The following is a 15,956-nucleotide window of genomic DNA, read 5'->3' as shown; positions in this document are numbered from 1 at the left end:
CTGAGTGAAACCCTTGGCTACAAGCCTAGCTTTGTATCTGTCCAAAGAGCCATCAGCATTATACTTCACCCTATAAACCCATTTACACCCAATAGCCCTTTTGTGAGGAGGTAAAGGTGTAATGGTCCAGGTTTGATTTGCTTCCAAAGCAGCAATTTCAGATGCCATAGCATCCTGCCAGTTAGAATCCTTGACTGCCTCATGGTAATATGTAGGCTCAGGAATGGTAGAGATTAGAGAACAAAAGTGTGCATAAGTGGGGGATAGTTTGGAGGAGTTAAGATAAGTGGACAAAGGGTATTGAGTACCTGACTTGTTGGCAGAGAAGAAGGAGCAGGTTCATTACTGACAACTGTGCTGCACTTAAAATCAGTCAAGTATGCAGGTGGTTTAAACACTCTGGAAGACTTCCTCAAAGGAACAGATGGTGTAGTGATGGAAGGAATAATGGGTGGAACATTGGAAGAAGGAAGGATAGGTAATTCTGCAGAAATGGTATCTGCAGAAGTAGCAAGAGGTAAATCTGCAGAATTGGGAACATGTAAATCTGTAGAATTGGGAATAGATGAAGCTGCAGAAGATGGAATAGAAGTATTGGAATCACAAGGAATAGCATTGTGGTTAGGAAAATCAAACAGAGAAGCAGTAGGATGAGACACTGAAGGGAAAAGATGAGGTAAAGGAATGCTAGGGTGAGGAGATGAGGAAGGAGAAGAGGAAATAAAAGGAAAAATTGTTTCAAGAAAATGAACATCTCTGGAAACAAAAATCCTTTTGGTAGTTAAGTCAAACAACTTATAACCCTTAACACCAAATGGGTAACCAAGAAAAACACAAGATGAAGATCTAGGATCAAATTTTGATCTGTGATGAGTAAGAGTTAAGGCAAAACAAAGGTAGCCAAAAACCTTTAAATGAGCAAAGGAAGGAGGTTTGCCATAGAGTTTTTCAAAAGGAGTTTTCTGGTTCAGTATTTTGGAAGGTAACCTATTAATGATATGAACAGCAGTCAACACACATTCACTCCAATAGGATATAGGAACATTAGATTGAAACTTCAATGCCCTTGCAATGCTCAAAATGTGTTGGTGCTTCCTCTCCACAACTGAGTTTTGTTGTGGAGTGGCAACACATGTATGTTGATGAATGATGCCCTTGTTGGCATAAAATTCTTTTAAGAAAAATTCAGGGCCATTGTCAGTTCTAATGATCTTAATATTGGCATGAAATTGTGTATGTATCATGTTATAAAAAGAGATCAATAAAGGTCTAGTTTTAGCCTTGGACTTCATAAGGTAAACCCAAATGGATCTTGTGGCATCATCCACAATGGTAAGGAAGTATTTGAACCCATCATGAGTGAATTTAGCAAATGGTCCCCAAATATCACAGTGAATCAAATCAAAAGCATTATTTGAAATGTGATTAGAAGATGGGAAAGGAAGTCTTTTCTGTTTGGCAATTAGACAAAGAATACAATTCTTATTGCTGTGAAAAGTTTGTACATCAGAAATGAGATTATGCAAGGCATGAAATTTATTATCCGAGGCATGTCCTAACCTCATATGCCAAAGATAAGACTTGGTAACAGTAGGAATGAACATAGACTCAGAAACAGAATTGACAAAAGATTTAAAAATAGACTCAAGAGTTGAAGAAGCTGTTGAAACAGATTTGCTAGTTGGAGCAGTATGCAGCAGATACAAATTGTCATGTAATTCACCCATTCCAATCGTCTTCCAACAAGTAAGGTCCTGGATAAAGCATAAATTTGATAGAAAAACCAAGCAACATGGAAGAGTTTTGGTTAATTTGCTGATAGAGATTAGATTGAAATTGAAAGAGGGAACACACAGCACATTTTCAAGTTTCAAAGTTGCAGTGACTTGAATTGTACCAATGTGTGTGACAGTGACTCTTTCACCATTTGGCAATTAAACAAAAGTGGATATAGAACTAGTGACATGTGTAAACAAAGATAAGGAATGAACTATGTGATCTGTGGCTCCAGTGTCAATGATCCATACATCATTACCATAGGCAGCCTTATTGACAGGATTAATAGCAAACACTGAATGATGTAAATCTGAGGAAACAAAATCAGACCGAGCATTACACACATTACTTGAAAGAGCAGAATTAGCAGAGTGTAAAGCATCATTGGTACCACCAGATAAGGATGCATGAGAACTGAGCATTGAGATCAATTGTTGATACTGCTCTGAAGTGAAAGGGAATGAATTGACCTGTGGAATATCAGCACTGCCTTGATCACCTTCAACCAAGACTTGATTTGCCATAGCCACTTTGCCTCTCTGCTTGTAACCAGGAGGAAATCCCACTAACTTGTAGCATTTCTCCATAACATGGCCAAGCTTCCCACAGTGACTACACACAGGCCTCCCTTTTATGTTGTTTCCTCTGATGTACCTGTTGTTCCTTGGAAATGAATTTCCCCGAGTGAATCCTTGATTCTTGACTGCAAGAGCAGTTGATTCAACTAAGGGAGCAACATTGAAACCCAAACATCTTTGCCTTTCCTCTTGAATTACTAAAGAAAATGCCTTATCAATGGAAGGACTAGGCTCCATCATGAGAATCTGTGTTCGAACTTGAGAATAAGAATCATTCAAGCCATTTAAGAATTGCATAAGTGAATCTTTGATGCTGAAGTGCTGTGATTTTGTCATTTACACCACAAGTGCATTTACCACATGAGCAACACGGTAAAGGCCTGAAATTCAATAGTTGATCCCAAGCAGCTTGAAGATCAGTGAAGAATCCTGTAATTGTGGTTGTTCCTTGCATCATAGTTGAAATTTGCTTCTGAAGTTGAGAGATTCTTGGTCCATTGGCTTGAGAGAAACGTTTCTTGAGAGTGTTCCATACTTCAAATGCAGTGTCTCTGTAAATTACACTAGCAGTGAGGTGAGGAGAAACTGAATTCAAGATCCATGAAGAGATCATTGAATTGCATTTGGACCAAGCTTTCTTCTCTAATGGTGTGACTGCCATCGAAGCATTGATAGAACCATCAACAAATCCGAGTTTGCTTTTGGCATCCAAAGCCATTATCATTGCTCTGGACCACATAGGATAATTGTCCTCAGTCAATGATTGAGTAACCCAAATCGCACCTGGTGTTTCACCATGGTGCAAGAAAAATGGACTTCGTGGATCTTCCATTGGAGTCAGCTCTCGCTGAGAAGAGGAAGGTGGAGCAGTTTGAGTATTCGACGCCATTGAAGAAGGCTCGTGCTCTGATACCATATTACAAAACAGAGATGAAGAAAGCCAAGAATTTATGAATGTAAGAGAGAATGTTTGAGAGAGAAGATTAGAAACTTTCTCTTGATCTTGTAATAATGAATCTATACATGATTTAGGGATATATACACCTCTGTATCTAAAACCCCAAAACAGAATGTAACAAACTAATAAGAGGATAAGGAAATCAGTTATAACACGTGGGAAGGTTAGTTACAGCACGTGAGATACAATTTGAATAAAATTAATAGCTAAACTACATGCCGTTTATCAACTAATCTAAATTACACTTGCAGCTCGTTTGTGTCGTTTAGGTCTTCTTGTGCTGTGTTGCTTAGTTCTTCTTTTCTTCCTTCTTGTTCTGTGATCCTTTCTTCTTCACTCCTTTCTGCTTCATTGCTAATTGATAAACTCTCTACATGTCTACCTGACCAGTGTGCTGCATGCGCTGTTTGTATTGCGATTTGAGATGGACAAATTAAGCTAAAGAGGCGATACCTCAATAGACTGGAACTTGCACTTGCGTCCTTCAGCAAATGACCCCATGGATGAACCAGTCTCTAAAGTCTCTCTCATCAACTTGCAAAGCAATGCTTGTTTCAACATTTCAGAAAAACGATATCTAAACAATTAATTATATTTTTAATAGGACTTTCTGTTGATCGAAGATATTTTTCCTTTGATATATTTTGTTTTATGCTATCAACACAAGAAAACACATAAATTATCTTCACAAAAAGTTTTATATCAAAACAAACGGTGACAATCTGAGAATCCCCTCAAGCACCACATCTGTCAATGGCTATCTAACATCATCATTTATTATTGGATATGTGAAGTATATTTAATTCATCATTATTGTTATTATTATTATAAGCACAAGAACCTAGAATTTTAGTGAATCAAGGAAAGAAGTCGGAGTTTACTAGGTTACGTTTACTGATGAAATATGCTTGTTTCACCCTCCAAACAGATGCGTCCAACACATAATGCACAGAGCATGCGTGTTTGGACCAGCTTGTGGGCCTTATATATATAAAAAAATTAAATCAAAAAAATAACCTTTATTTATATATACACACCTAAATATAGTGACCTGATACTTTCTCCTTTTACATTTATGGTAAATTTCATTATAAATTTAATTAGTGAGTTTCACCAAGAATGTGAAACAGGGAAAGCACCACATCTCTATAATTCGAGAATATCTAAGAATTACTCGCCTTGTCCCGACCCACCCCTCTATATGCCTTTGGGACTAAACTTTTCAAACTCTTCACAACAACTTTTATTTTTAAGCCTATAATTTTATTCTCTAATGGACAATTAATATCTGGCTATTTCTTCGGTAAGGAATTTTTTTTTCCCTTTTATATTAAAGAAAATCCTTACTTGTCACACCAAGGAAAAAACTCTCTTTCTACACTATAACAAAGGTTGCTACTTACGAGGAAACTTTTTTGATGAAGAAAAATTGTCGAGAAAAAAAAAATGTCCTTATCAATTCCAAACATATGCTATGGAAATGGTATGTCAAATATTGAAACAATATATATATATATATATATATATAGGTAAAAAGGATGCTTTCATTAAGAACTAAGGAACAGATACAAAATGATCATAAGCCACCTTCGTAGAGTCTAAGCTAAGCAGCAGCGAGACATCAGCAGGGGGGTCTAAATACACTACAAAATCCTAAGAGAGCAAGGCTCCCCTTCTAACAAGGGTGTCCACACACTTGTTGGCTTTCCGAAAATAGTGTTGAACACGTATCATGGGGATTTCTCTAAACCCAGCCTTACAGTAACTAACTAGAGCATTATTACTGTTCGGTTGGCCATCATCCTTCTTCAACAGGTCCACAAGCAACTGCACATCCAGCTCAATGATCACTGCAAGAAGCTTTAGCGAAATACATAGCCAAATTCCATCCCTTAAAGCCCACAATTCCGCTGCAACACTAGCGGTAAAGCTGACAGCTCTAGCATATCCTTTAACCCAGTCTCCCTTATCATCACGGATTAGGCCTCCTCCTCTAGCTAGGTCGGGGTTGCCAAGGGACGAACCATCTGAGTTTAGCTTGTACCAGCTTAGTTGACTTTGATAGAAGTACGGGCATGGGCCTGCTTCCCATTGATACCGATGTAGGCAAACTCCGTGGCCTTCAAAATAACCCCAGATTTCAAATTTTTTTGAGGCCTCCCATTCTGAAAAATGTCGCTTTTACGACGAAGCCACAAGGACCAGATTCCAAAGGAGAAAATAATTCCCCAACTGATGTCTAAATAGGATGATTCCTGAGAGCTACAACAGTTAAGCCTTAGACAATCCTTGAGATTTGAACCGAAGAAAAGAGAGGCAGATAGAGGGGGGATAGAGAACTCCAAAAGTTCTGCGCTTCTCGACAATCTCTAAGAGCATGAATAATACTCTCTGTTCCTTCGTTGCAAAGAGGGCGCACATGGGGAATATCAAATCCCCTGGTAGCAAGAATGACACAAACGGGAATACTCTGATGGAAGCATTGCCAAATAAAGAATGAATTTTAGGAATAGTACAAACCTTCCAAATCCATTCACCATTACATAACCCAGGAGATCAGTCTTCCTCTTCCATAGAAGCCAATTTATAAGCTTCCTTGAGATCAAATTTTCCACAAGGGGAGGATGACCAAGTGATGGGATCAGAGTTTAAAGTAGAGAAGGAAATAGGGGTAGCTTTTATTTCCAGCATCAGGTGCTTAGGGAAGGAGAAGGATAAACCCTGCCAATTCCATCCTTAAAAATTGACCACTTCCTTCAACAAGACTCCATCTTCCCCATGATTGAGTGACCCAGCAATTAGCACTCTAAGTGGATCCTTATCCATCCATTTGTCATGCCATAAGGATAGACTGCTATCCCTACCAACAATCCATTTGGTTCCTTTCTTAAACACCGGCTCTCCCTTTCGAATGGCTGACCAAGTGGAAGAACACGATCGGATTCTGGTGCCAAGATTGGAAACTCTCCTAGGGGAGTGATATTTCTGTGTCAAGACTTTTTCCCAAATTTAAGTGTTTTCACATTGCAACCGCCAATTAAGTTTAGCTAGTAAGGTAGTATATTTTTCCTTCGGTGCCTGGATGTCTAAACCTCCATTCTTTTTTGGTCTTGTGATCTTTTTCCAACTAACCAAATGAGCCTTCTTCTTGGTTTCCAAAGAGCCCCATAGAAAATTCTAAGTCTATTCATACTGCTAAGAATCTTTGAAGGGAGAGCCACACATTGCATAGCATAGTTGGGAATAGTGGTCATCACAAATTGTGTGAGGACCAGCCGACCTACAAATGAGAGAAGATTTGCTTTCCATCCAGCAAGGCGATTCTTCATCCTCTCTATAATGTATCCAAAATCTAGTTTCATGCCCGAATGTTTAATTGGAAAACCCAAGTATTTCCTGAGAGAAGGAGTAGACCGAAATCCCAAGATATCACTGAATTTAGACCTTGCATTAGTTGACACATTGGGTGAGAAAAATGCTCTGGACTTGTCATTGCTCACATTTTGCCCCGATAGACTACAAAATGAGTCAAGGACATCCCTGATAGCTATACAGTTCTTACGATCTGCTTTTGCAAATAATACAAGATCATCAGCGAATAAGAGATGACAGAAAGCTAACCCACCTTAAGACGCCTTGATTGGATTCCACAGGTTAGAGTTACACTTCTCCTATATAAGAGCACCCAACACTTCCATGCAGAGGATAAATAGATAGTGGGAGAGAGGATCCCTTTGTCTAATACCTCTAGACAGAAGAAAAAATTCAAGAGCACCTCTATAAAAGAGGATGGATATCAAGGAGGTCGAGACACAACTCATAATAAGAGAGATCAACTAGGTTGAGAACTTGAACAGGTTTAGGGTGTCCCTTATGAAACTCCATTCAAGGTGATCGTAAGCCTTTTCAAGGTTAATCTTGATTGCCATGAGCCTGTATCTTCCCTTCTTCCTTGACTAGTATGAATAACCTCATGTACAATAATAGCATTATCAATACCCTTTCTTCTAAGGACAAAAGAAGTTTGGAGCGGAGACAACAGGTCGGATTGTAAAGGCTTGATTCTAGCCACAATAATCTTGGACACATTCTTATACACTGTGTTGCAGAGACCGATAGGCCAGTAATTGTTGAATGACTCTGGATTCTTGCACAAGGATTAAGGTGACCAACGTTTGATTAAGATATTCTGGCATCCTAGCAAAGGAAAAGATTTGTTAAATTTCTCCTCTAATCGATTCGCCAACCAATAGCCAAAATCGCTGAAAGAATCTTACGTGAAGCCCATCGATGCTCAAAGCTTTGAAAGCCCTCAAAGACCAAAGAATAGCCTTGATTTATTCGTTAATGACTGGGCAAACCAGCTTAACGGCATCCTCTTTCCTCATGCAAACTTGCCAAAAGGGTGGGTCCCAATTAGCCAAGGTATAGTAGTTGTGGCTGGAGGAAAATAGCTCAGCATAACCGTGCCTTAAGAAGTCAACTGTTTCCTTCTCTCCATGAATCCAATTCCCGACTCAATCTTTCATACAAGATATATGATTTCTTCTTCTCCGAACAAGGGCCGATGTGTGATAAAATCTAGTATTTTTGTCTCCCTCAACTAACCAAGTAATACAAGCTTTCATAGCCCAGAATTCCTCTTCGAGTTTAGAAACCTCGTTGAGTTCCACTCTAAGGTCCTTCTCTAATTTCACCAAGAAAGCATTAGCATTTTTCTTTGAAAGAGCCACCTGACTCCTGAGCACCATTAAGTCTAGTAGTGACTCTCTTTTGGCAATGAAACAGTTTCCCGAGAACATTCTTATTCCAATCCCTCACTTTACGGCAAAGTTAGAAACTGCCTGAGAAAGGTCTGTTGGGCTCATCCAGGCATCTCTCACCACAGCACGGAAGAAACAATATTTTTACTGTTGGAAATAATTATATTTTTTTGTCGGAAACATTATTTGTTTTGGATGGCAGTGCTCCTCCAATACCATTTTTCTGATGGACTTCAAATGTTCATCACTAATAAAATATTATTTACTTCAAACAAAAATAAATTGCCAAAAACATTCAAACTAGTGACAGCTTTCTTCTCGACGTTCTCGTCAAATAGAGAAATATACCTTTTTATTTTTCTTAATGGGTTGGCATTTGCAACAAATTTTCTTCCATTGATGATGTCTGAAAAATCACCAATGAATTATACGTCACTCACACGCTCCAAAAATCACCTGCACAATAAGGAAGAGAAAAAAAACCCTACTGAGAGCACCGGTGTGGTGCCGGCCAAATGCCCTCCGAAGGTCAAGTTAGAACCTTTTACAACTCCAGAGTGCTAGAAAAGGTCAATTATGCGTACCTTGATTTGTAAGGGTATTGGAGCTTTTATAGTAGTCAAAAGTTGAACTCTTTTACTTGGAGTCGAAGTCCTTTCTTTGTAGAAATCATCTTTAAGAGTCCAAAACGTGGTGGACAAGTCTTTTCTTTATAGGGAAGATCTTCACCAATATACGTAATCTCTAGAATTCACTTTGCACTAGGATTCTGTTTAAGACTTTCTGAGAATGGGCCACAAGCATTCCCATCAAGAGGTCCAGCAGGCCCATGGCCGATCAATCCGTTCCTCTCTCATCCGTCCACTCCGGATTCGTCCTCAACAGGCCTTGCACATAACAGGCTCGTCTACCTTTCAGCCCACAAACCATAATCAGCCCGTTCCATCATACTAGGTATCGTAGCCGTACATTTTTCCCCTTTCATCCATCATTATAGGTAAGTCCTTAAAAAAAATTATTATCAACAAATCTAGGAATCTATCGTAATAAATATTATGTTCAATGGTCAAATGGTAATCTTTTGGAGGGAAAATTCTTGCCTTTATTTTTGATATGTTTGATGGCTTTTATATATTTATATTTATATTTTTATTTATTTATTTATTTATTTATTTATTTATTTATATTTATTATTGTTATTTATAATAACGATAAATATATTTTGGTGCTGTAAATGGTTAAAATTATCTTAAAGGAAAAGAATTAAGGTAAATAAAAGACATATAACTGTCAAAAAATGGTTTTTTTTTTTTCTTATTGTTTTGTTAGTTTCTACAAGCTTTTTTAGGCATTAAAATGTTCTATTTTTTTAATGGTTAGTAGCAACGAAATTTTTGTACCTAAATAAATAAAAAAGATAAAGTAGAAAATGAACTTATATAAATATAGCCTAATCCAACACAATCTGGAATAGACCAGAATTTAGATCCTGGAATTCATCCGAAACACCAAAATAGTCCAAAACAAACAAAAATTTAGACAGTAATGGAACAAGAGGGTTAGTGCATCGGATTAAGCGCCGGAACGGAACGGAATTTAAAACATTGAGTAGAAGGATGTGAAAGAGGCAAGTGGTGGTGGGGTTTGGCAAGGGTTTTGATGTGGGTGAGGAAGGTAAGTTAGGATAGTGTTATTGTTTTACGTACCGGTGAGTATTAGGACAAAATAGGGAGAGTTATTTATTTTTTTGATAGGAAATTGTGGAATTGGATCTCCAAGGGTTTTGTGCTATGGTTATTTCTTTTAATTATTAATTTCATTATATTTTCATAATAAATAAATAATTAATAATAGGAGAAAACATATTTTCCAATGCCATATTTCATTATATATAACTTTGTTATGTTGCAAAATTCTACCACACATACACAAAAAATTCTTAAATGCTCCTAGAGTACGGAGAAATTGTGCTCCCTCCTTTCACATTCATAATGGACCCTACCATGAATTTAATGAGTAGACTCCACCATAAATGTGAGAGGAGAGAGCATCATTCTTTGTACTCCGAGAATACCTAAGAATTACTCCACATACACACCCACTTTATTTCTCTCATCTTTTTCTTTTTCTTTTTCTTTGTTCATTTTCACATTTCTCTTCCTTAATAAACTCTAGCCGATCTTTTTAAGATTTTATTATTATTCTACTGTATGTACACATCTAATTTAAGATTCTAAGATGTTTTTGTTTTTAGAATGATAAAATATCAATCACTCTAATAAATAATATAGTATTTGTAATTATTTTTAACAAAAATTGCAATTTTTTCTTTCCTTTTTTTATTTGAGGGAAGAAACTATTATCCAATTTAATTGAAATAATTTCATTTAAATAATTGCATTTGTCAAACTGCCTAACCCGCTTAACCCAATGACTTAAAACCGTTAAGATTTTCAGTCAATCTGCCAGATTTATAGATTGGTGGGTTGGTGGTGGATTGGAATTTTCCCAACCCACCATTGGTGGGTTGGTTAAAAATATTTGCCTCCACCCACCCAATCTAACCCACACACACCCTTATAAGCAACCTTTATGCAGGTAGCAACATCTAATCACATGGTTTAAGCTACTTAGTCCTTACTAGATCCCAAAATCAAGGTCTGATTCAACATTAAATGCTAGTTAGTCATGATTGACTAGAAACCAATTGCCATACCCAAAGAAACAAAGATATGTTAAAAGGAGATCATATCATTTTGGGCCAAATCCAAGGGAATATATTCTTAAATATCCTTGCTTGCTGGACCCAACCCTTTTCCTCTTTTCCTAATCACCCCCTAAAACACCCACTATAAAAAGAAGGCATTAAAATAAACCCAAAATCAACTATCCATCAACCATTCTATCTACCCATCTATTATCAATATCAAGCAATTATCCTTGCAATAAGAAAATCCTAGCCCATATTACAGCAAGTATCTCACTTTTTTTTTTTTTAATACCATTCCAGAAAAATGAGTTTACAAAAAGTTCTGATTGACCATACAGCAACTGATTGGCATTTTTGTTGCCAACTTGGCTAGATAACTAACATTACTAATTACAATCCTTGGGACATATAATGAGTGATAGATTAAGTCATTATCTGCTAAATGAGACCAATTAGCCAACAGACTCTTCTCTTGCCAACTAGGAGTAAGTTTCTTGTTGTTGACTTGCACAACTCTCCTACTATCACTAAGGAACAAAACATGTTTATAACCCAAGCCCCTAGCCTTGATTGCTGCCTCCAGCATTGCTTCCTGGATGGTGACTGGAACAGTTTTTCCTATACAGCTTGAAATTCCCTACAAAATGACACCTCCTTAAGTAGTTTTGGCTTCATATGTATACCCCGATCTATTAAGTTTCTTTAGTCTTGCACTAGCAACTTTGATTATAAGCTGCCATGGTTCTCCAGGGATATGATCCACTTTGTTCTAAGTAGGGCTTCTATGGGAGGAAGTAGAACAACAACTAAAAGCATCTTTGTACTTGCAAGTAAGAGACTAAGCAGTTAGTATGACTTCTAATGGATTAGGATGCTTCCCTTCATGGACAACCAAATTTCAGTGTGTCCAAATTGTCCACAAAGTAGTGAAAATTCCTTAAAGATACTGCATGTTCTCATGTTCCATTGCTTTATGTTTTAGCAGCAGCTGTCCATTCCATTGTTGAACTAAGATATTGCTAAGGTCAAAGGTGTGTACATCTAGAGAGGTACCATGCCAAGTTGCTCTGGCAAAGGGGTAGAACAGCAATAGATGGGAAGAAGATTCATCATCTTCCTCACAGTAGGGGTAGGAGCTTGATACAGGGATACCCCTATTTTTTAAGGTGAGAAAGGTAGGGAGACTGTCATGGAAAAGCCTCCACACAAAATTACATATCTTGAGAGGAACTTGTACTTTCCAAATCAGTTGCCATAGATTCAAGTTAGGGGGTACATTTTCCTTGGAAATCAGATTGTAAGCCTTCTTGACTTAGTAGTCACTTGAAGAGGAGTATTTCCAAACCAATTTGTCTAAATCTGCACCTGCCTTTGATATTGGCAAACTCAAGATTTCAATGCTAGTAAGGTAGGGACACAAAGATCTAACAAGCCTTGGCTTCCATGAATGATTTGTGCTATCAATCAGATCTGCCACAGAACCATTGCTCAGATTATGTTGGCTTAGAGTTTAGGGCTAACATGGGAACTAAGTTGTGTGGTTTAGAGGGATACTAGAACCATTCCTTACTATCCATCTCCCTTCCTTTAAATGGCTATTCCTTTGATTGATAATGCTTCTCCAGAACCAAGAGTGATGTGATTTAGGTACACATTCATGAATTGAAGAATTTGGGAAATATTTAGCTTTGAATGTTTTGGAGATAAGAGCTTAAGGATTCTGACCAATTCTCTAGAATTGTTTAGCTAGCATAGTTTGGTTCATATGACCAAACTTCTTCAACCCCAAACCGCCTTCCTTCCTAGGTCTGCAACTCTTATCCCAACTAATCAAATGCATTTTCCTTTCACCCTAATCATGCCCCCACTAAAAATCTCTAGAGATGGCATCCATTTTGTTAAAAAAAGCCTCAAGGACTTTGAAACAAGAGAAGGTGTAAAGGGGCATGGATTGGAGGGTAGATGAGATTAAAGTGGTTCTACCAACCTATGAAAGAAGTTTTACCTTCCATCCTTGCAGTTTGGAGTGCAACTTGTCCACAAGGAACTGAAAGTCAACAACCCTCTTACCTCTTAGCTTAAAATTTATGCCTAGGTATTTACTAGGGAATTGGACAAGATTGACCTGAAGGTTATGTGTCAAAGCTTCCTTACCCTCACCTGCCATGTTAGGAGAAAAATAAATGTCAGAATTGGTAAGGTTAATGCTCTGCCCTGATAATGAGCAATACCAGGTGAGTATGTCCTGAATATTGGTTAAGGAGTGGTTATCATTCTTGAAGAAGAGAAGGGAATCACTAGCAAAGAATAAGTGAGTAAAAGAGATGTCATTTCTGCCTAATTGAATCCCTTTTATTCTCTTCTGATTTTTTGCCTTCAAGAGTGCCATGGAGAGGATATTTGCACATATGAGGGAAAAGTAAGGAGAGAGAGGGTCCCCTTACCTAAGACCTCTCTTTGGGTAGAAGGATTGAGAGATATTGCCATTAATAAGGAGTATATAGTGCACAAAAGTAACACATTCCATAATCCATTTTCCCCACCTTTCATTAAAATTCATAGCAATAAGGGCAGCCAATCTACCCTCTCGTATGCCTTACTCATATCAATTTTTAGAGCCCCAAAGTAATTCTTTCTCCATCTCTTCTTGCCTAGATAATCAAAAATCTCATGGGCAATTAAGATGTTATATGTGATATTTCTCCCTTGGATGAAGGCATTTTGGAAAAGAGTGATGAGATTATCCATAAGAGGTTTGAGCCTATTAACCATGATTTTTGAAATGACCTTATAAATAACATTACACAAGTTGATAGGTCTAAAATGAGAAATCTCTTCTAGGAAGGGTACTATGAGAATGAGAGTGATATAAGTATGGTTTAAGGTTTTAAGGAGAAAACCAGAATGAAAAAAAATGCATGTAAATCGTTTAGAATGTCATGTTTAACAATATCCCAAAACTCCTAGTAGAAGAAGGCAGGGATGCCATCTGGACCTGGGGCTTTATGAGGCCCAAGTTGGAACACTGTGCATTCAATTTCCTCATTAGTGAGAGGTCTATTAAGGTAATCCAGTTGTTGTGAAGAAAGTTTTGGGATGGGCAGGAAGTTTAATTCCTCTAGGATGGAGAGGTGGTCCCTGTCCATAGAGCCAATAAAATTAAGACTAAAGTGGTTATATAAGGTATTTTCAATTACCATGGGGTCCTCAGATACACTCCCCTCACTGGTCTTAATTTGCAAGATTCTATTTCTGGCTCTTCTCTGCCTAACAATGGTCTGGAAGTACCTTGTGTTCCTGTCACCCAACACTATTCCTTTATTTCTAGCTTTTTAAGCCCATTTCAATTCCTCTTTGTTCATAAGAACTTCCAACTCTTCCCTTAGCATTATTTCTTTCCTAGCATCCTCAATGGTGAGAATAGAGTTTTGGAGTTGCTAAAGCTCATTTTGTTTCCTAAACATTGTCTTTTCCACCACACCAAAAACATTCCTATTCCACTGGATAAAGTCATTTCTAAGTTGGTAGGTTTTGTTTTTAAGTTGGAAAGCCCTAGATCCAATGAAGTGATTATTCCAAGCCTTTATAACAATGTCTCTACAAGAGGGATGAGTGAGCCACATGTACTCAAAACAGAAAGGTCTATACTTGAAAGGAAATGGAGATCGAAATCCAGCAAAACTGGTCCATGGTCAGAGTGTAAAATGGGATGATTTCTGAGACCATAATGAGGATAGGTGTTTATCCAGTCAACACTAGCAAAAGCCCTATCCAACCTTTCCATAACAAAGTCCTCTTCTAATCTATTATTTATCCAAGTAAATCTTTGGCCAAAAGATGCCAACTCACACAATTCTAAGTCAAAGATAAGTTGTTAAAAGGCATCTACCCCAGGAGTTTTGCTACAATTAAAAGAGAGTTTATCATCCCTAGACAAGATTAATTAAAATCACCTATGCAAAGCCAATTGAAGTGTGACAACAATTTAAGTTCTCTAAGCTTAGCCCAAACAGAGTCTCTTTTGAAGTGATCAAGGTGCCCATATACAAAAGTAATGGATAAAGGATTACCTTTGTTGTCTACCAAATCAGTGTACACTAAGTTCTTGGATTCAAAAGTGATATGAAGCTGCTGTTTGGGCCTCCAGGCTAAGATTAGATCACCGCTGAAACCCTCTCTAGGAATTCCAAACCATTAGTAAAACCACATTTCTACCAAATTCGTTCACCTTTGTCTTTTGCTAACCGAGTCTCCTTAAGGAACAACACATCAGGTCTGGACTCAAGGGCTTTTTTTGGCATTGTAGAACTGTAGCGAACTTGCCCAAACCCCTACAATTCCAGCTTAATATCCTCATGGATGATGGGGAAGATAACGAGGGCCAACTTCCCAACACCCATTTGGATTCTTGGACTATGTTGTGCATGGATTAGTAGCATGACCTAGATCTAGATTCATGCTCCCATTTGGGTCATATTCAGAATTCACATCTTCAGTTGTAGCGTCACCATTATGACCTTGTCTTCTAAAAAAACCACAAAATAACCTTTGACGAGTATTCCTTCCAAACTTCTCAAATTCTTTTCTAAGCCTCTTTCTAGAACCACCTAGTTGTAGCGAAAGAGTAATAGAATTATGCTCCCATCCCTGATCTTCACATAACTAAGTAGTAACAGGGCCAGGGTCTAAATGGAATGAATTTGGGGATGGTGTACCTAGTCCAAGGGAATAATCCTAATCATCAAAAGATCTCAATCCAGGAAAATTATTTCTAAATGGGTCATCTGTAGTAAATAATTATTTCTAAATAATTATTTCTAAATTATTTCTAAATGAGGTTCTTATTGTTGCCCATTTTCATTCAACCCTCCTGCCTCTCTGTGGTGGCCCAAGATATGGCTTTAGGCTTGAGCTCCCAATAGTCCAAGTCCTATACTGGACTCAACTAGCTCAAAACGAAAGCGCCTTCTATCTACACGTTGCACCAAAGATTCAATAAAGGAGTCCGGGGATTCCGAAATGTGTCCTTTTTCCCATGTAGAGCCTTGTTTGACCTCGAGTCTAACATCATTAAGTTTATCCAAATTGAACATTGTAACTGTCACTGAGTCACTCTCAGTATCTGAGGATAGTGCCTGGGATTCCTTTACCTCCCCATTTGTTATAAAAGG

The sequence above is a fragment of the Quercus suber genome, unplaced genomic scaffold, assembly GCF_002906115.3.
Source record: "Quercus suber isolate HL8 unplaced genomic scaffold, Cork oak 2.0 scaffold_468, whole genome shotgun sequence".
Taxonomy (NCBI): Eukaryota; Viridiplantae; Streptophyta; class Magnoliopsida; order Fagales; family Fagaceae; genus Quercus; species Quercus suber.
Note: the sequence above shows the minus strand (reverse complement) of the source record.